This window comes from Ambystoma mexicanum, unplaced genomic scaffold (genome assembly GCF_040938575.1).
Source record: "Ambystoma mexicanum isolate Mex_15411 unplaced genomic scaffold, UKY_AmexF1_1 Mex_scaf1, whole genome shotgun sequence".
NCBI classification, from domain to species: Eukaryota; Metazoa; Chordata; class Amphibia; order Caudata; family Ambystomatidae; genus Ambystoma; species Ambystoma mexicanum.
The window spans coordinates 2913256-2931397 of record NW_027182324.1 but is presented as its reverse complement, the minus strand read 5'-3'; the positions used below and the strand labels follow the sequence as shown (position 1 = coordinate 2931397).

The window sequence follows — 18142 nt, the reverse complement described above, 5'->3', positions numbered from 1 at the left end:
GGGAGACAGATTGGTCGAAAAAAAAGCAGACAGGCGCTGCTGAGGTTCGAACTCAGGATCTCCAGTTTACTAGACAGGCGCTTTAACCAACTAAGCCACAGCACCTCTTTTGCATCTGATCTCCTTTCCTTCCTCATGTAATCAATCAGAAGTGAAATCCACTTTTTTTAAGGCTGGGCTTCTGTTGCAATATAACTTTACAAAATGTTTTCCAATTGACTGAAACTCCATTGCACAAAACGAGCATGTCATTAATCGTTGATTTAGAGTGGACTGCATTGCCCAGTGTGTGTATTGAGGAGCACATGTTCGCCTTTACTGGGGAGCAATTTTGCACTCATGAATGTGGCAAAACATTCAAATCCGTAAGTGGGTGAACATTAAAGTCCTAGATGCTGCAAATCTCTATATCTGGATACGGAATGACTGAAAAAAGTTATGTCTCCAGTGTCAAAATGTGTGTAATGCACTAGTAATTCATTTCCTTTATTGACCAGTGAGGTAGCCATGTATGGAGGTGCTGTAGAGTGAAAATCAAGTTTCAAATGGGCAGTGATCCTTGTGCCTGGATAGCTCAGTCGGTAGAGCATCAGACTTTTAATCTGAGGGTCCAGGGTTCAAGTCCCTGTTCAGGCGTACCTTTGCTTCTTTTACAAAAAATTAAGCAGGAAATATGAATTGCTCATTCTAATATGTGCTATTTCTGATGGCATCGCAACCTTGGGCAATATGATTCTAAGGTAGTGGAGTCCAGAGTTCCTGGATGCTTTGCCAACATTTCAAGCCTGACTGTGCTTCTAAATAGCATGAAATAGCAATCTTTGTACAAAGTTTTAATATTGGGGAGACAGATTGGTCGAAAAAAAAGCAGACAGGCGCTGCTGAGATTCGAACTCAGGATCTCCTGTTTACTAGACAGGCGCTTTAACCAACTAAGCCACAGCACCTTTTTTGCATCTGGTCTCCTTTCCTTCCTCATGTAATCATTTAGAAGTGAAATCCACTTTTTTAAGGCTGGGCTTCTGTTGCAATATAACTTTTCAAAATGTTTTCCAATTGACTGAAACTCCATTGCACAAAACGAGCATGTCATTAATCGTCGATTTAGAGTGGACTGCATTGCCCAGTGTGTGCATTGAGGAGCACATGTTCGTCTTTACTGGGGAGCAAGTTTGCACTCATGAATGTGGCAAAACATTCAAATCCGTAAGTGGGTGAACATTAAAGTCCTAGATGCTGCAAATCTCTATATCTGGATACGGAATGACTGAAAAAAGTTATGTCTCCAGTGTCAAAATGTGTGTAATGCACTAGTAATTCATTTCCTTTATTGACCAGTGAGGTAGCCATGTATGGAGGTGCTGTAGAGTGAAAATCAAGTTTCAAATGGGTAGTGATCCTTGTGCCTGGATAGCTCAGTTGGTAGAGCATCAGACTTTTAATCTGAGGGTCCAGGGTTCAAGTCCCTGTTCAGGCGTATCTTTTCTTCTTTTACAAAAAATTTAGCAGGAAATATGAATTGCTCATTCTAATATGTGCTATTTCTGATGGCATCGCAACCTTGGGCAATATGACTCTAAGGTAGTGGAGTCCAGAATTCTTGGATGCTTTGCCAACATTTCAAGCCTGACTGTGCTTCTAAATAGCATGAAATAGCAATCTTTGTACAAAGTTTTAATATTGGGGAGACAGATTGGTCGAAAAAAAAGCAGACAGGCGCTGCTGAGATTCGAACTCAGGATCTCCTGTTTACTAGACAGGCGCTTTAACCAACTAAGCCACAGCACCTTTTTTGCATCTGGTCTCCTTTCCTTCCTCATGTAATCATTTAGAAGTGAAATCCACTTTTTTAAGGCTGGGCTTCTGTTGCAATATAACTTTTCAAAATGTTTTCCAATTGACTGAAACTCCATTGCACAAAACGAGCATGTCATTAATCGTCGATTTAGAGTGGACTGCATTGCCCAGTGTGTGCATTGAGGAGCACATGTTCGTCTTTACTGGGGAGCAAGTTTGCACTCATGAATGTGGCAAAACATTCAAATCCGTAAGTGGGTGAACATTAAAGTCCTAGATGCTGCAAATCTCTATATCTGGATACGGAATGACTGAAAAAAGTTATGTCTCCAGTGTCAAAATGTGTGTAATGCACTAGTAATTCATTTCCTTTATTGACCAGTGAGGTAGCCATGTATGGAGGTGCTGTAGAGTGAAAATCAAGTTTCAAATGGGCAGTGATCCTTGTGCCTGGATAGCTCAGTCGGTAGAGCATCAGACTTTTAATCTGAGGGTCCAGGGTTCAAGTCCCTGTTCAGGCGTACCTTTGCTTCTTTTACAAAAAATTAAGCAGGAAATATGAATTGCTCATTCTAATATGTGCTATTTCTGATGGCATCGCAACCTTGGGCAATATGACTCTAAGGTAGTGGAGTCCAGAGTTCTTGGATGCTTTGCCAACATTTCAAGCCTGACTGTGCTTCTAAATAGCATGAAATAGCAATCTTTGTACAAAGTTTTAATATTGGGGAGACAGATTGGTCGAAAAAAAAGCAGACAGGCGCTGCTGAGATTCGAACTCAGGATCTCCTGTTTACTAGACAGGCGCTTTAACCAACTGAGCCACAGCACCTTTTTTGCAACTGGTCTCCTTTCCTTCCTCATGTAATCAATCAGAAGTGAAATCCACTTTTTTAAGGCTGGGCTTCTGTTGCAATATAACTTTTCAAAATGTTTTCCAATTGACTGAAACTCCATTGCACAAAACGAGCATGTCATTAATCGTTGATTTAGAGTGGACTGCATTGCCCAGTGTGTGCATTGAGGAGCACATGTTCGTCTTTACTGGGGAGCAAGTTTGCACTCATGAATGTGGCAAAACATTCAAATCCGTAAGTGGGTGAACATTAAAGTCCTAGATGCTGCAAATCTCTATATCTGGATACGGAATGACTGAAAAAAGTTATGTCTCCAGTGTCAAAATGTGTGTAATGCACTAGTAATTCATTTCCTTTATTGACCAGTGAGGTAGCCATGTGTGGAGGTGCTGTAGAGTGAAAATCAAGTTTCAAATGGGCAGTGATCCCTGTGCCTGGATAGCTCAGTCGGTAGAGCATCAGACTTTTAATCTGAGGGTCCAGGGTTCAAGTCCCTGTTCAGGCATACCTTTGCTTCTTTTACAAAAAATTAAGCAGGAAATATGAATTGCTCATTCTAATATGTGCTATTTCTGATGGCATCGCAACCTTGGGCAATATGACTCTAAGGTAGTGGAGTCCAGAGTTCTTGGATGCTTTGCCAACATTTCAAGCATGACTGTGCTTCTAAATAGCATGAAACAGCAATCTTTGTACAAAGTTTTAATATTGGGGAGACAGATTGGTCGAAAAAAAAGCAGACAGGCGCTGCTGAGATTCGAACTCAGGATCTCCTGTTTACTAGACAGGCGCTTTAACCAACTAAGCCACAGCACCTTTTTTGCATCTGGTCTCCTTTCCTTCCTCATGTAATCATTTAGAAGTGAAATCCACTTTTTCAAGGCTGGGCTTCTGTTGCAATATAACTTTTCAAAATGTTTTCCAATTGACTGAAACTCCATTGCACAAAACGAGCATGTCATTAATCGTCAATTTAGAGTGGACTGCATTGCCCAGTGTGTGCATTGAGGAGCACATGTTCGTCTTTACTGGGGAGCAAGTTTGCACTCATGAATGTGGCAAAACATTCAAATCCGTAAGTGGGTGAACATTAAAGTCCTAGATGCTGCAAATCTCTATATCTGGATACGGAATGACTGAAAAAAGTTATGTCTCCAGTGTCAAAATGTGTGTAATGCACTAGTAATTCATTTCCTTTATTGACCAGTGAGGTAGCCATGTATGGAGGTGCTGTAGAGTGAAAATCAAGTTTCAAATGGGCAGTGATCCCTGTGCCTGGATAGCTCAGTCGGTAGAGCATCAGACTTTTAATCTGAGGGTCCAGGGTTCAAGTCCCTGTTCAGGCGTATCTTTGCTTCTTTTACAAAAAATTTAGCAGGAAATATGAATTGCTCATTCTAATATGTGCTATTTCTGATGGCATCGCAACCTTGGGCAATATGACTCTAAGGTAGTGGAGTCCAGAGTTCTTGGATGCTTTGCCAACATTTCAAGCCTGACTGTGCTTCTAAATAGCATGAAACAGCAATCTTTGTACAAAGTTTTAATATTGGGGAGACAGATTGGTCGAAAAAAAAGCAGACAGGCGCTGCTGAGATTCGAACTCAGGATCTCCTGTTTACTAGACAGGCGCTTTAACCAACTAAGCCACAGCACCTTTTTTGCATCTGGTCTCCTTTCCTTCCTCATGTAATCATTTAGAAGTGAAATCCACTTTTTTAAGGCTGGGCTTCTGTTGCAATATAACTTTTCAAAATGTTTTCCAATTGACTGAAACTCCATTGCACAAAACGAGCATGTCATTAATCGTCGATTTAGAGTGGACTGCATTGCCCAGTGTGTGCATTGAGGAGCACATGTTCGTCTTTACTGGGGAGCAAGTTTGCACTCATGAATGTGGCAAAACATTCAAATCCGTAAGTGGGTGAACATTAAAGTCCTAGATGCTGCAAATCTCTATATCTGGATACGGAATGACTGAAAAAAGTTATGTCTCCAGTGTCAAAATGTGTGTAATGCACTAGTAATTCATTTCCTTTATTGACCAGTGAGGTAGCCATGTATGGAGGTGCTGTAGAGTGAAAATCAAGTTTCAAATGGGCAGTGATCCCTGTGCCTGGATAGCTCAGTCGGTAGAGCATCAGACTTTTAATCTGAGGGTCCAGGGTTCAAGTCCCTGTTCAGGTGTATCTTTGCTTCTTTTACAAAAAATTTAGCAGGAAATATGAATTGCTCATTCTAATATGTGCTATTTCTGATGGCATCGCAACCTTGGGCAATATGACTCTAAGGTAGTGGAGTCCAGAGTTCTTGGATGCTTTGCCAACATTTCAAGCCTGACTGTGCTTCTAAATAGCATGAAACAGCAATCTTTGTACAAAGTTTTAATATTGGGGAGACAGATTGGTCGAAAAAAAAGCAGACAGGCGCTGCTCAGATTCGAACTCAGGATCTCTTGTTTACTAGACAGGCGCTTTAACCAACTAAGCCACAGCACCTCTTTTGCATCTGATCTCCTTTCCTTCCTCATGTAATCATTTAGAAGTGAAATCCACTTTTTTTAAGGCTGGGCTTCTGTTGCAATATAACTTTACAAAATGTTTTCCAATTGACTGAAACTCCATTGCACAAAACGAGCATGTCATTAATCGTTGATTTAGAGTGGACTGCATTGCCCAGTGTGTGTATTGAGGAGCACATGTTCGCCTTTACTGGGGAGCAAGTTTTCACTCATGAATGTGGCAAAACATTCAAATCCGTAAGTGGGTGAACATTAAAGTCCTAGATGCTGCAAATCTCTATATCTGGATACGGAATGACTGAAAAAAGTTATGTCTCCAGTGTCAAAATGTGTGTAATGCACTAGTAATTCATTTCCTTTATTGACCAGTGAGGTAGCCATGTATGGAGGTGCTGTAGAGTGAAAATCAAGTTTCAAATGGGCAGTGATCCTTGTGCCTGGATAGCTCAGTCGGTAGAGCATCAGACTTTTAATCTGAGGGTCCAGGGTTCAAGTCCCTGTTCAGGCGTACCTTTGCTTCTTTTACAAAAAATTTAGCAGGAAATATGAATTGCTCATTCTAATATGTGCTATTTCTGATGGCATCGCAACCTTGGGCAATATGACTCTAAGGTAGTGGAGTCCAGAATTCTTGGATGCTTTGCCAACATTTCAAGCCTGACTGTGCTTCTAAATAGCATGAAATAACAATCTTTGTACAAAGTTTTAATATTGGGGAGACAGATTGGTCGAAAAAAAAGCAGACAGGCGCTGCTGAGGTTCGAACTCAGGATCTCCAGTTTACTAGACAGGCGCTTTAACCAACTAAGCCACAGCACCTGTTTTGCATCTGATCTCCTTTCCTTCCTCATGTAATCAATCAGAAGTGAAATCCACTTTTTTTAAGGCTGGGCTTCTGTTGCAATATAACTTTACAAAATGTTTTCCAATTGACTGAAACTCCATTGCACAAAACGAGCATGTCATTAATCGTTGATTTAGAGTGGACTGCATTGCCCAGTGTGTGTATTGAGGAGCACATGTTCGCCTTTACTGGGGAGCAATTTTGCACTCATGAATGTGGCAAAACATTCAAATCCGTAAGTGGGTGAACATTAAAGTCCTAGATGCTGCAAATCTCTATATCTGGATACGGAATGACTGAAAAAAGTTATGTCTCCAGTGTCAAAATGTGTGTAATGCACTAGTAATTCATTTCCTTTATTGACCAGTGAGGTAGCCATGTATGGAGGTGCTGTAGAGTGAAAATCAAGTTTCAAATGGGCAGTGATCCTTGTGCCTGGATAGCTCAGTCGGTAGAGCATCAGACTTTTAATCTGAGGGTCCAGGGTTCAAGTCCCTGTTCAGGCGTACCTTTGCTTCTTTTACAAAAAATTAAGCAGGAAATATGAATTGCTCATTCTAATATGTGCTATTTCTGATGGCATCGCAACCTTGGGCAATATGATTCTAAGGTAGTGGAGTCCAGAGTTCCTGGATGCTTTGCCAACATTTCAAGCCTGACTGTGCTTCTAAATAGCATGAAATAGCAATCTTTGTACAAAGTTTTAATATTGGGGAGACAGATTGGTCGAAAAAAAAGCAGACAGGCGCTGCTGAGATTCGAACTCAGGATCTCCTGTTTACTAGACAGGCGCTTTAACCAACTAAGCCACAGCACCTTTTTTGCATCTGGTCTCCTTTCCTTCCTCATGTAATCATTTAGAAGTGAAATCCACTTTTTTAAGGCTGGGCTTCTGTTGCAATATAACTTTTCAAAATGTTTTCCAATTGACTGAAACTCCATTGCACAAAACGAGCATGTCATTAATCGTCGATTTAGAGTGGACTGCATTGCCCAGTGTGTGCATTGAGGAGCACATGTTCGTCTTTACTGGGGAGCAAGTTTGCACTCATGAATGTGGCAAAACATTCAAATCCGTAAGTGGGTGAACATTAAAGTCCTAGATGCTGCAAATCTCTATATCTGGATACGGAATGACTGAAAAAAGTTATGTCTCCAGTGTCAAAATGTGTGTAATGCACTAGTAATTCATTTCCTTTATTGACCAGTGAGGTAGCCATGTATGGAGGTGCTGTAGAGTGAAAATCAAGTTTCAAATGGGTAGTGATCCTTGTGCCTGGATAGCTCAGTTGGTAGAGCATCAGACTTTTAATCTGAGGGTCCAGGGTTCAAGTCCCTGTTCAGGCGTATCTTTTCTTCTTTTACAAAAAATTTAGCAGGAAATATGAATTGCTCATTCTAATATGTGCTATTTCTGATGGCATCGCAACCTTGGGCAATATGACTCTAAGGTAGTGGAGTCCAGAATTCTTGGATGCTTTGCCAACATTTCAAGCCTGACTGTGCTTCTAAATAGCATGAAATAGCAATCTTTGTACAAAGTTTTAATATTGGGGAGACAGATTGGTCGAAAAAAAAGCAGACAGGCGCTGCTGAGATTCGAACTCAGGATCTCCTGTTTACTAGACAGGCGCTTTAACCAACTAAGCCACAGCACCTTTTTTGCATCTGGTCTCCTTTCCTTCCTCATGTAATCATTTAGAAGTGAAATCCACTTTTTTAAGGCTGGGCTTCTGTTGCAATATAACTTTTCAAAATGTTTTCCAATTGACTGAAACTCCATTGCACAAAACGAGCATGTCATTAATCGTCGATTTAGAGTGGACTGCATTGCCCAGTGTGTGCATTGAGGAGCACATGTTCGTCTTTACTGGGGAGCAAGTTTGCACTCATGAATGTGGCAAAACATTCAAATCCGTAAGTGGGTGAACATTAAAGTCCTAGATGCTGCAAATCTCTATATCTGGATACGGAATGACTGAAAAAAGTTATGTCTCCAGTGTCAAAATGTGTGTAATGCACTAGTAATTCATTTCCTTTATTGACCAGTGAGGTAGCCATGTATGGAGGTGCTGTAGAGTGAAAATCAAGTTTCAAATGGGCAGTGATCCTTGTGCCTGGATAGCTCAGTCGGTAGAGCATCAGACTTTTAATCTGAGGGTCCAGGGTTCAAGTCCCTGTTCAGGCGTACCTTTGCTTCTTTTACAAAAAATTAAGCAGGAAATATGAATTGCTCATTCTAATATGTGCTATTTCTGATGGCATCGCAACCTTGGGCAATATGACTCTAAGGTAGTGGAGTCCAGAGTTCTTGGATGCTTTGCCAACATTTCAAGCCTGACTGTGCTTCTAAATAGCATGAAATAGCAATCTTTGTACAAAGTTTTAATATTGGGGAGACAGATTGGTCGAAAAAAAAGCAGACAGGCGCTGCTGAGATTCGAACTCAGGATCTCCTGTTTACTAGACAGGCGCTTTAACCAACTGAGCCACAGCACCTTTTTTGCAACTGGTCTCCTTTCCTTCCTCATGTAATCAATCAGAAGTGAAATCCACTTTTTTAAGGCTGGGCTTCTGTTGCAATATAACTTTTCAAAATGTTTTCCAATTGACTGAAACTCCATTGCACAAAACGAGCATGTCATTAATCGTTGATTTAGAGTGGACTGCATTGCCCAGTGTGTGCATTGAGGAGCACATGTTCGTCTTTACTGGGGAGCAAGTTTGCACTCATGAATGTGGCAAAACATTCAAATCCGTAAGTGGGTGAACATTAAAGTCCTAGATGCTGCAAATCTCTATATCTGGATACGGAATGACTGAAAAAAGTTATGTCTCCAGTGTCAAAATGTGTGTAATGCACTAGTAATTCATTTCCTTTATTGACCAGTGAGGTAGCCATGTGTGGAGGTGCTGTAGAGTGAAAATCAAGTTTCAAATGGGCAGTGATCCCTGTGCCTGGATAGCTCAGTCGGTAGAGCATCAGACTTTTAATCTGAGGGTCCAGGGTTCAAGTCCCTGTTCAGGCATACCTTTGCTTCTTTTACAAAAAATTAAGCAGGAAATATGAATTGCTCATTCTAATATGTGCTATTTCTGATGGCATCGCAACCTTGGGCAATATGACTCTAAGGTAGTGGAGTCCAGAGTTCTTGGATGCTTTGCCAACATTTCAAGCATGACTGTGCTTCTAAATAGCATGAAACAGCAATCTTTGTACAAAGTTTTAATATTGGGGAGACAGATTGGTCGAAAAAAAAGCAGACAGGCGCTGCTGAGATTCGAACTCAGGATCTCCTGTTTACTAGACAGGCGCTTTAACCAACTAAGCCACAGCACCTTTTTTGCATCTGGTCTCCTTTCCTTCCTCATGTAATCATTTAGAAGTGAAATCCACTTTTTCAAGGCTGGGCTTCTGTTGCAATATAACTTTTCAAAATGTTTTCCAATTGACTGAAACTCCATTGCACAAAACGAGCATGTCATTAATCGTCGATTTAGAGTGGACTGCATTGCCCAGTGTGTGCATTGAGGAGCACATGTTCGTCTTTACTGGGGAGCAAGTTTGCACTCATGAATGTGGCAAAACATTCAAATCCGTAAGTGGGTGAACATTAAAGTCCTAGATGCTGCAAATCTCTATATCTGGATACGGAATGACTGAAAAAAGTTATGTCTCCAGTGTCAAAATGTGTGTAATGCACTAGTAATTCATTTCCTTTATTGACCAGTGAGGTAGCCATGTATGGAGGTGCTGTAGAGTGAAAATCAAGTTTCAAATGGGCAGTGATCCCTGTGCCTGGATAGCTCAGTCGGTAGAGCATCAGACTTTTAATCTGAGGGTCCAGGGTTCAAGTCCCTGTTCAGGCGTATCTTTGCTTCTTTTACAAAAAATTTAGCAGGAAATATGAATTGCTCATTCTAATATGTGCTATTTCTGATGGCATCGCAACCTTGGGCAATATGACTCTAAGGTAGTGGAGTCCAGAGTTCTTGGATGCTTTGCCAACATTTCAAGCCTGACTGTGCTTCTAAATAGCATGAAACAGCAATCTTTGTACAAAGTTTTAATATTGGGGAGACAGATTGGTCGAAAAAAAAGCAGACAGGCGCTGCTGAGATTCGAACTCAGGATCTCCTGTTTACTAGACAGGCGCTTTAACCAACTAAGCCACAGCACCTCTTTTCCATCTGATCTCCTTTCCTTCCTCATGTAATCATTTAGAAGTGAAATCCACTTTTTTTAAGGCTGGGCTTCTGTTGCAATATAACTTTACAAAATGTTTTCCAATTGACTGAAACTCCATTGCACAAAACGAGCATGTCATTAATCGTTGATTTAGAGTGGACTGCATTGCCCAGTGTGTGTATTGAGGAGCACATGTTCGCCTTTACTGGGGAGCAAGTTTGCACTCATGAATGTGGCAAAACATTCAAATCCGTAAGTGGGTGAACATTAAAGTCCTAGATGCTGCAAATCTCTATATCTGGATACGGAATGACTGAAAAAAGTTATGTCTCCAGTGTCAAAATGTGTGTAATGCACTAGTAATTCATTTCCTTTATTGACCAGTGAGGTAGCCATGTATGGAGGTGCTGTAGAGTGAAAATCAAGTTTCAAATGGGCAGTGATCCCTGTGCCTGGATAACTCAGTCGGTAGAGCATCAGACTTTTAATCTGAGGGTCCAGGGTTCAAGTCCCTGTTCAGGCATACCTTTGCTTCTTTTACAAAAAATTAAGCAGGAAATATGAATTGCTCATTCTAATATGTGCTATTTCTGATGGCATCGCAACCTTGGGCAATATGACTCTAAGGTAGTGGAGTCCAGAGTTCTTGGATGCTTTGCCAACATTTCAAGCATGACTGTGCTTCTAAATAGCATGAAACAGCAATCTTTGTACAAAGTTTTAATATTGGGGAGACAGATTGGTCGAAAAAAAAGCAGACAGGCGCTGCTGAGATTCGAACTCAGGATCTCCTGTTTACTAGACAGGCGCTTTAACCAACTAAGCCACAGCACCTTTTTTGCATCTGGTCTCCTTTCCTTCCTCATGTAATCATTTAGAAGTGAAATCCACTTTTTTAAGGCTGGGCTTCTGTTGCAATATAACTTTTCAAAATGTTTTCCAATTGACTGAAACTCCATTGCACAAAACGAGCATGTCATTAATCGTTGATTTAGAGTGGACTGCATTGCCCAGTGTGTGTATTGAGGAGCACATGTTCGCCTTTACTGGGGAGCAAGTTTGCACTCATGAATGTGGCAAAACATTCAAATCCGTAAGTGGGTGAACATTAAAGTCCTAGATGCTGCAAATCTCTATATCTGGATACGGAATGACTGAAAAAAGTTATGTCTCCAGTGTCAAAATGTGTGTAATGCACTAGTAATTCATTTCCTTTATTGACCAGTGAGGTAGCCATGTATGGAGGTGCTGTAGAGTGAAAATCAAGTTTCAAATGGGCAGTGATCCCTGTTCCTGGATAACTCAGTCGGTAGAGCATCAGACTTTTAATCTGAGGGTCCAGGGTTCAAGTCCCTGTTCAGGCGTACCTTTGCTTCTTTTACAAAAAATTAAGCAGGAAATATGAATTGCTCATTCTAATATGTGCTGTTTCTGATGGCATCGCAACCTTGGGCAATATGACTCTAAGGTAGTGGAGTCCAGAGTTCTTGGATGCTTTGCCAACATTTCAAGCCTGACTGTGCTTCTAAATAGCATGAAATAGCAATCTTTGTACAAAGTTTTAATATTGGGGAGACAGATTGGTCGAAAAAAAAGCAGACAGGCGCTGCTGAGATTCAAACTCAGGATCTCCTGTTTACTAGACAGGCGCTTTAACCAACTAAGCCACAGCACCTTTTTTGCATCTGGTCTCCTTTCCTTCCTCATGTAATCAATCAGAAGTGAAATCCACTTTTTTAAGGCTGGGCTTCTGTTGCAATATAACTTTTCAAAATGTTAACCAATTGACTGAAACTCCATTGCACAAAACGAGCATGTCATTAATCGTCGATTTAGAGTGGACTGCATTGCCCAGTGTGTGCATTGAGGAGCACATGTTCGTCTTTACTGGGGAGCAAGTTTGCACTCATGAATGTGGCAAAACATTCAAATCCGTAAGTGGGTGAACATTAAAGTCCTAGATGCTGCAAATCTCTATATCTGGATACGGAATGACTGAAAAAGTTATGTCTCCAGTGTCAAAATGTGTGTAATGCACTAGTAATTCATTTCCTTTATTGACCAGTAAGGTAGCCATGTATGGAGGTGCTGTAGAGTGAAAATCAAGTTTCAAATGGGCAGTGATCCCTGTGCCTGGATAGCTCAGTCGGTAGAGCATCAGACTTTTAATCTGAGGGTCCAGGGTTCAAGTCCCTGTTCAGGCGTACCTTTGCTTCTTTTACAAAAAATTAAGCAGGAAATATGAATTGCTCATTCTAATATGTGCTATTTCTGATGGCATCGCAACCTTGGGCAATATGACTCTAAGGTAGTGGAGTCCAGAGTTCTTGGATGCTTTGCCAACATTTCAAGCCTCACTGTGCTTCTAAATAGCATGAAATAGCAATCTTTGTACATAGTTTTAATATTGGGGAGACAGATTGGTCGAAAAAAAAGCAGACAGGCGCTGCTGAGATTCGAACTCAGGATCTCCTGTTTACTAGACAGGCGCTTTAACCAACTAAGCCACAGCACCCTTTTTGCATCTGGTCTCCTTTCCTTCCTCATGTAATCATTTAGAAGTGAAATCCACTTTTTTAAGGCTGGGCTTCTTTTGCAATATAACTTTTCAAAATGTTTTCCAATTGACTGAAACTCCATTGCACAAAACGAGCATGTCATTAATCGTCGATTTAGAGTGGACTGCATTGCCCAGTGTGTGCATTGAGGAGCACATGTTCGTCTTTACTGGGGAGCAAGTTTGCACTCATGAATGTGGCAAAACATTCAAATCCGTAAGTGGGTAAACATTAAAGTCCTAGATGCTGCAAATCTCTATATCTGGATACGGAATGACTGAAAAAAGTTATGTCTCCAGTGTCAAAATGTGTGTAATGCACTAGTAATTCATTTCCTTTATTGACCAGTGAGGTAGCCATGTATGGAGGTGCTGTAGAGTGAAAATCAAGTTTCAAATGGTAGTGATCCATCTGCCTGGATAGCTCAGTCGGTAGGGCATCAGACTTTTAATCTGAGGGTCCAGGGTTCAAGTCCCTGTTCAGGCGTACCTTTGCTTCTTTTACAAAAAATTAAGCAGGAAATATGAATTGCTCATTCTAATATGTGCTATTTCTGATGGCATCGCAACCTTGGGCAATATGACTCTAAGGTAGTGGAGTCCAGAGTTCTTGGATGCTTTGCCAACATATCAAGCCTGACTGTGCTTCTAAATAGCATGAAATAGCAATCTTTGTACAAAGTTTTAATATTGGGGAGACAGATTGGTCGAAAAAAAGCAGACAGGCGCTGCTGAGATTCGAACTCAGGATCTCCTGTTTACTAGACAGGCGCTTTAACCAACTAAGCCACAGCACCTTTTTTGCATCTGGTCTCCTTTCCTTCCTCATGTAATCATTTAGAAGTGAAATCCACTTTTTTAAGGCTGGGCTTCTGTTGCAATATAACTTTTCAAAATGTTTTCCAATTGACTGAAACTCCATTGCACAAAACGAGCATGTCATTAATCGTCGATTTAGAGTGGACTGCATTGCCCAGTGTGTGCATTGAGGAGCACATGTTCGTCTTTACTGGGGAGCAAGTTTGCACTCATGAATGTGGCAAAACATTCAAATCCGTAAGTGGGTGAACATTAAAGTCCTAGATGCTGCAAATCTCTATATCTGGATACGGAATGACTGAAAAAAGTTATGTCTCCAGTGTCAAAATGTGTGTAATGCACTAGTAATTCATTTCCTTTATTGACCAGTGAGGTAGCCATGTATGGAGGTGCTGTAGAGTGAAAATCAAGTTTCAAATGGGCAGTGATCCTTGTGCCTGGATAGCTCAGTCGGTAGAGCATCAGACTTTTAATCTGAGGGTCCAGGGTTCAAGTCCCTGTTCAGGCGTACCTTTGCTTCTTTTACAAAAAATTAAGCAGGAAATATGAATTGCTCATTCTAATATGTGCTATTTCTGATGGCATCGCAACCTTGGGCAATATGACTCTAAGGTAGTGGAGTCCAGAGTTCTTGGATGCTTTGCCAACATTTCAAGCCTGACTGTGCTTCTAAATAGCATGAAATAGCAATCTTTGTACAAAGTTTTAATATTGGGGAGACAGATTGGTCGAAAAAAAAGCAGACAGGCGCTGCTGAGATTCGAACTCAGGATCTCCTGTTTACTAGACAGGCGCTTTAACCAACTGAGCCACAGCACCTTTTTTGCAACTGGTCTCCTTTCCTTCCTCATGTAATCAATCAGAAGTGAAATCCACTTTTTTAAGGCTGGGCTTCTGTTGCAATATAACTTTTCAAAATGTTTTCCAATTGACTGAAACTCCATTGCACAAAACGAGCATGTCATTAATCGTTGATTTAGAGTGGACTGCATTGCCCAGTGTGTGCATTGAGGAGCACATGTTCGTCTTTACTGGGGAGCAAGTTTGCACTCATGAATGTGGCAAAACATTCAAATCCGTAAGTGGGTGAACATTAAAGTCCTAGATGCTGCAAATCTCTATATCTGGATACGGAATGACTGAAAAAAGTTATGTCTCCAGTGTCAAAATGTGTGTAATGCACTAGTAATTCATTTCCTTTATTGACCAGTGAGGTAGCCATGTGTGGAGGTGCTGTAGAGTGAAAATCAAGTTTCAAATGGGCAGTGATCCCTGTGCCTGGATAGCTCAGTCGGTAGAGCATCAGACTTTTAATCTGAGGGTCCAGGGTTCAAGTCCCTGTTCAGGCATACCTTTGCTTCTTTTACAAAAAATTAAGCAGGAAATATGAATTGCTCATTCTAATATGTGCTATTTCTGATGGCATCGCAACCTTGGGCAATATGACTCTAAGGTAGTGGAGTCCAGAGTTCTTGGATGCTTTGCCAACATTTCAAGCATGACTGTGCTTCTAAATAGCATGAAACAGCAATCTTTGTACAAAGTTTTAATATTGGGGAGACAGATTGGTCGAAAAAAAAGCAGACAGGCGCTGCTGAGATTCGAACTCAGGATCTCCTGTTTACTAGACAGGCGCTTTAACCAACTAAGCCACAGCACCTTTTTTGCATCTGGTCTCCTTTCCTTCCTCATGTAATCATTTAGAAGTGAAATCCACTTTTTCAAGGCTGGGCTTCTGTTGCAATATAACTTTTCAAAATGTTTTCCAATTGACTGAAACTCCATTGCACAAAACGAGCATGTCATTAATCGTCGATTTAGAGTGGACTGCATTGCCCAGTGTGTGCATTGAGGAGCACATGTTCGTCTTTACTGGGGAGCAAGTTTGCACTCATGAATGTGGCAAAACATTCAAATCCGTAAGTGGGTGAACATTAAAGTCCTAGATGCTGCAAATCTCTATATCTGGATACGGAATGACTGAAAAAAGTTATGTCTCCAGTGTCAAAATGTGTGTAATGCACTAGTAATTCATTTCCTTTATTGACCAGTGAGGTAGCCATGTATGGAGGTGCTGTAGAGTGAAAATCAAGTTTCAAATGGGCAGTGATCCCTGTGCCTGGATAGCTCAGTCGGTAGAGCATCAGACTTTTAATCTGAGGGTCCAGGGTTCAAGTCCCTGTTCAGGCGTATCTTTGCTTCTTTTACAAAAAATTTAGCAGGAAATATGAATTGCTCATTCTAATATGTGCTATTTCTGATGGCATCGCAACCTTGGGCAATATGACTCTAAGGTAGTGGAGTCCAGAGTTCTTGGATGCTTTGCCAACATTTCAAGCCTGACTGTGCTTCTAAATAGCATGAAACAGCAATCTTTGTACAAAGTTTTAATATTGGGGAGACAGATTGGTCGAAAAAAAAGCAGACAGGCGCTGCTGAGATTCGAACTCAGGATCTCCTGTTTACTAGACAGGCGCTTTAACCAACTAAGCCACAGCACCTCTTTTGCATCTGATCTCCTTTCCTTCCTCATGTAATCATTTAGAAGTGAAATCCACTTTTTTTAAGGCTGGGCTTCTGTTGCAATATAACTTTACAAAATGTTTTCCAATTGACTGAAACTCCATTGCACAAAACGAGCATGTCATTAATCGTTGATTTAGAGTGGACTGCATTGCCCAGTGTGTGTATTGAGGAGCACATGTTCGCCTTTACTGGGGAGCAAGTTTGCACTCATGAATGTGGCAAAACATTCAAATCCGTAAGTGGGTGAACATTAAAGTCCTAGATGCTGCAAATCTCTATATCTGGATACGGAATGACTGAAAAAAGTTATGTCTCCAGTGTCAAAATGTGTGTAATGCACTAGTAATTCATTTCCTTTATTGACCAGTGAGGTAGCCATGTATGGAGGTGCTGTAGAGTGAAAATCAAGTTTCAAATGGGCAGTGATCCCTGTGCCTGGATAACTCAGTCGGTAGAGCATCAGACTTTTAATCTGAGGGTCCAGGGTTCAAGTCCCTGTTCAGGCATACCTTTGCTTCTTTTACAAAAAATTAAGCAGGAAATATGAATTGCTCATTCTAATATGTGCTATTTCTGATGGCATCGCAACCTTGGGCAATATGACTCTAAGGTAGTGGAGTCCAGAGTTCTTGGATGCTTTGCCAACATTTCAAGCATGACTGTGCTTCTAAATAGCATGAAACAGCAATCTTTGTACAAAGTTTTAATATTGGGGAGACAGATTGGTCGAAAAAAAAGCAGACAGGCGCTGCTGAGATTCGAACTCAGGATCTCCTGTTTACTAGACAGGCGCTTTAACCAACTAAGCCACAGCACCTTTTTTGCATCTGGTCTCCTTTCCTTCCTCATGTAATCATTTAGAAGTGAAATCCACTTTTTTAAGGCTGGGCTTCTGTTGCAATATAACTTTTCAAAATGTTTTCCAATTGACTGAAACTCCATTGCACAAAACGAGCATGTCATTAATCGTTGATTTAGAGTGGACTGCATTGCCCAGTGTGTGTATTGAGGAGCACATGTTCGCCTTTACTGGGGAGCAAGTTTGCACTCATGAATGTGGCAAAACATTCAAATCCGTAAGTGGGTGAACATTAAAGTCCTAGATGCTGCAAATCTCTATATCTGGATACGGAATGACTGAAAAAAGTTATGTCTCCAGTGTCAAAATGTGTGTAATGCACTAGTAATTCATTTCCTTTATTGACCAGTGAGGTAGCCATGTATGGAGGTGCTGTAGAGTGAAAATCAAGTTTCAAATGGGCAGTGATCCCTGTTCCTGGATAACTCAGTCGGTAGAGCATCAGACTTTTAATCTGAGGGTCCAGGGTTCAAGTCCCTGTTCAGGCGTACCTTTGCTTCTTTTACAAAAAATTAAGCAGGAAATATGAATTGCTCATTCTAATATGTGCTGTTTCTGATGGCATCGCAACCTTGGGCAATATGACTCTAAGGTAGTGGAGTCCAGAGTTCTTGGATGCTTTGCCAACATTTCAAGCCTGACTGTGCTTCTAAATAGCATGAAATAGCAATCTTTGTACAAAGTTTTAATATTGGGGAGACAGATTGGTCGAAAAAAAAGCAGACAGGCGCTGCTGAGATTCAAACTCAGGATCTCCTGTTTACTAGACAGGCGCTTTAACCAACTAAGCCACAGCACCTTTTTTGCATCTGGTCTCCTTTCCTTCCTCATGTAATCAATCAGAAGTGAAATCCACTTTTTTAAGGCTGGGCTTCTGTTGCAATATAACTTTTCAAAATGTTAACCAATTGACTGAAACTCCATTGCACAAAACGAGCATGTCATTAATCGTCGATTTAGAGTGGACTGCATTGCCCAGTGTGTGCATTGAGGAGCACATGTTCGTCTTTACTGGGGAGCAAGTTTGCACTCATGAATGTGGCAAAACATTCAAATCCGTAAGTGGGTGAACATTAAAGTCCTAGATGCTGCAAATCTCTATATCTGGATACGGAATGACTGAAAAAGTTATGTCTCCAGTGTCAAAATGTGTGTAATGCACTAGTAATTCAT

The 18142-nt window shown here is 41.0% G+C and overlaps 19 non-coding genes across 19 annotated transcripts; 5 read left to right on the top strand and 14 right to left on the bottom strand.

Moving 5' to 3' along the window:
• Positions 1-873: 873 nt before the first annotated feature.
• TRNAT-AGU (transfer RNA threonine (anticodon AGU)) lies at positions 874-947 on the bottom strand. Its single transcript has one exon. It is a non-coding gene; the product is annotated as a tRNA-Thr (tRNA).
• Positions 948-1404: 457 nt separating this feature from the next.
• TRNAK-UUU (transfer RNA lysine (anticodon UUU)) lies at positions 1405-1477 on the top strand. Its single transcript has one exon. It is a non-coding gene; the product is annotated as a tRNA-Lys (tRNA).
• Positions 1478-1714: 237 nt separating this feature from the next.
• Positions 1715-1788, bottom strand: TRNAT-AGU (transfer RNA threonine (anticodon AGU)). The gene has a single exon. It is a non-coding gene; the product is annotated as a tRNA-Thr (tRNA).
• Positions 1789-3086: 1298 nt separating this feature from the next.
• TRNAK-UUU (transfer RNA lysine (anticodon UUU)) lies at positions 3087-3159 on the top strand. The gene has a single exon. It is a non-coding gene; the product is annotated as a tRNA-Lys (tRNA).
• A 237-nt stretch (positions 3160-3396) lies between these two features.
• TRNAT-AGU (transfer RNA threonine (anticodon AGU)) lies at positions 3397-3470 on the bottom strand. Its single transcript has one exon. It is a non-coding gene; the product is annotated as a tRNA-Thr (tRNA).
• A 767-nt stretch (positions 3471-4237) lies between these two features.
• On the bottom strand, positions 4238-4311 carry TRNAT-AGU (transfer RNA threonine (anticodon AGU)). The gene has a single exon. It is a non-coding gene; the product is annotated as a tRNA-Thr (tRNA).
• Positions 4312-6762: 2451 nt separating this feature from the next.
• On the bottom strand, positions 6763-6836 carry TRNAT-AGU (transfer RNA threonine (anticodon AGU)). The gene has a single exon. It is a non-coding gene; the product is annotated as a tRNA-Thr (tRNA).
• Positions 6837-7293: 457 nt separating this feature from the next.
• On the top strand, positions 7294-7366 carry TRNAK-UUU (transfer RNA lysine (anticodon UUU)). The gene has a single exon. It is a non-coding gene; the product is annotated as a tRNA-Lys (tRNA).
• A 237-nt stretch (positions 7367-7603) lies between these two features.
• TRNAT-AGU (transfer RNA threonine (anticodon AGU)) lies at positions 7604-7677 on the bottom strand. Its single transcript has one exon. It is a non-coding gene; the product is annotated as a tRNA-Thr (tRNA).
• A 1298-nt stretch (positions 7678-8975) lies between these two features.
• On the top strand, positions 8976-9048 carry TRNAK-UUU (transfer RNA lysine (anticodon UUU)). Its single transcript has one exon. It is a non-coding gene; the product is annotated as a tRNA-Lys (tRNA).
• A 237-nt stretch (positions 9049-9285) lies between these two features.
• Positions 9286-9359, bottom strand: TRNAT-AGU (transfer RNA threonine (anticodon AGU)). The gene has a single exon. It is a non-coding gene; the product is annotated as a tRNA-Thr (tRNA).
• A 767-nt stretch (positions 9360-10126) lies between these two features.
• On the bottom strand, positions 10127-10200 carry TRNAT-AGU (transfer RNA threonine (anticodon AGU)). The gene has a single exon. It is a non-coding gene; the product is annotated as a tRNA-Thr (tRNA).
• Positions 10201-10968: 768 nt separating this feature from the next.
• Positions 10969-11042, bottom strand: TRNAT-AGU (transfer RNA threonine (anticodon AGU)). Its single transcript has one exon. It is a non-coding gene; the product is annotated as a tRNA-Thr (tRNA).
• A 1607-nt stretch (positions 11043-12649) lies between these two features.
• TRNAT-AGU (transfer RNA threonine (anticodon AGU)) lies at positions 12650-12723 on the bottom strand. Its single transcript has one exon. It is a non-coding gene; the product is annotated as a tRNA-Thr (tRNA).
• A 765-nt stretch (positions 12724-13488) lies between these two features.
• Positions 13489-13562, bottom strand: TRNAT-AGU (transfer RNA threonine (anticodon AGU)). Its single transcript has one exon. It is a non-coding gene; the product is annotated as a tRNA-Thr (tRNA).
• Positions 13563-14860: 1298 nt separating this feature from the next.
• Positions 14861-14933, top strand: TRNAK-UUU (transfer RNA lysine (anticodon UUU)). Its single transcript has one exon. It is a non-coding gene; the product is annotated as a tRNA-Lys (tRNA).
• Positions 14934-15170: 237 nt separating this feature from the next.
• On the bottom strand, positions 15171-15244 carry TRNAT-AGU (transfer RNA threonine (anticodon AGU)). The gene has a single exon. It is a non-coding gene; the product is annotated as a tRNA-Thr (tRNA).
• A 767-nt stretch (positions 15245-16011) lies between these two features.
• Positions 16012-16085, bottom strand: TRNAT-AGU (transfer RNA threonine (anticodon AGU)). The gene has a single exon. It is a non-coding gene; the product is annotated as a tRNA-Thr (tRNA).
• A 768-nt stretch (positions 16086-16853) lies between these two features.
• Positions 16854-16927, bottom strand: TRNAT-AGU (transfer RNA threonine (anticodon AGU)). The gene has a single exon. It is a non-coding gene; the product is annotated as a tRNA-Thr (tRNA).
• Between the last annotated feature and the right edge of the window lie 1215 nt (positions 16928-18142).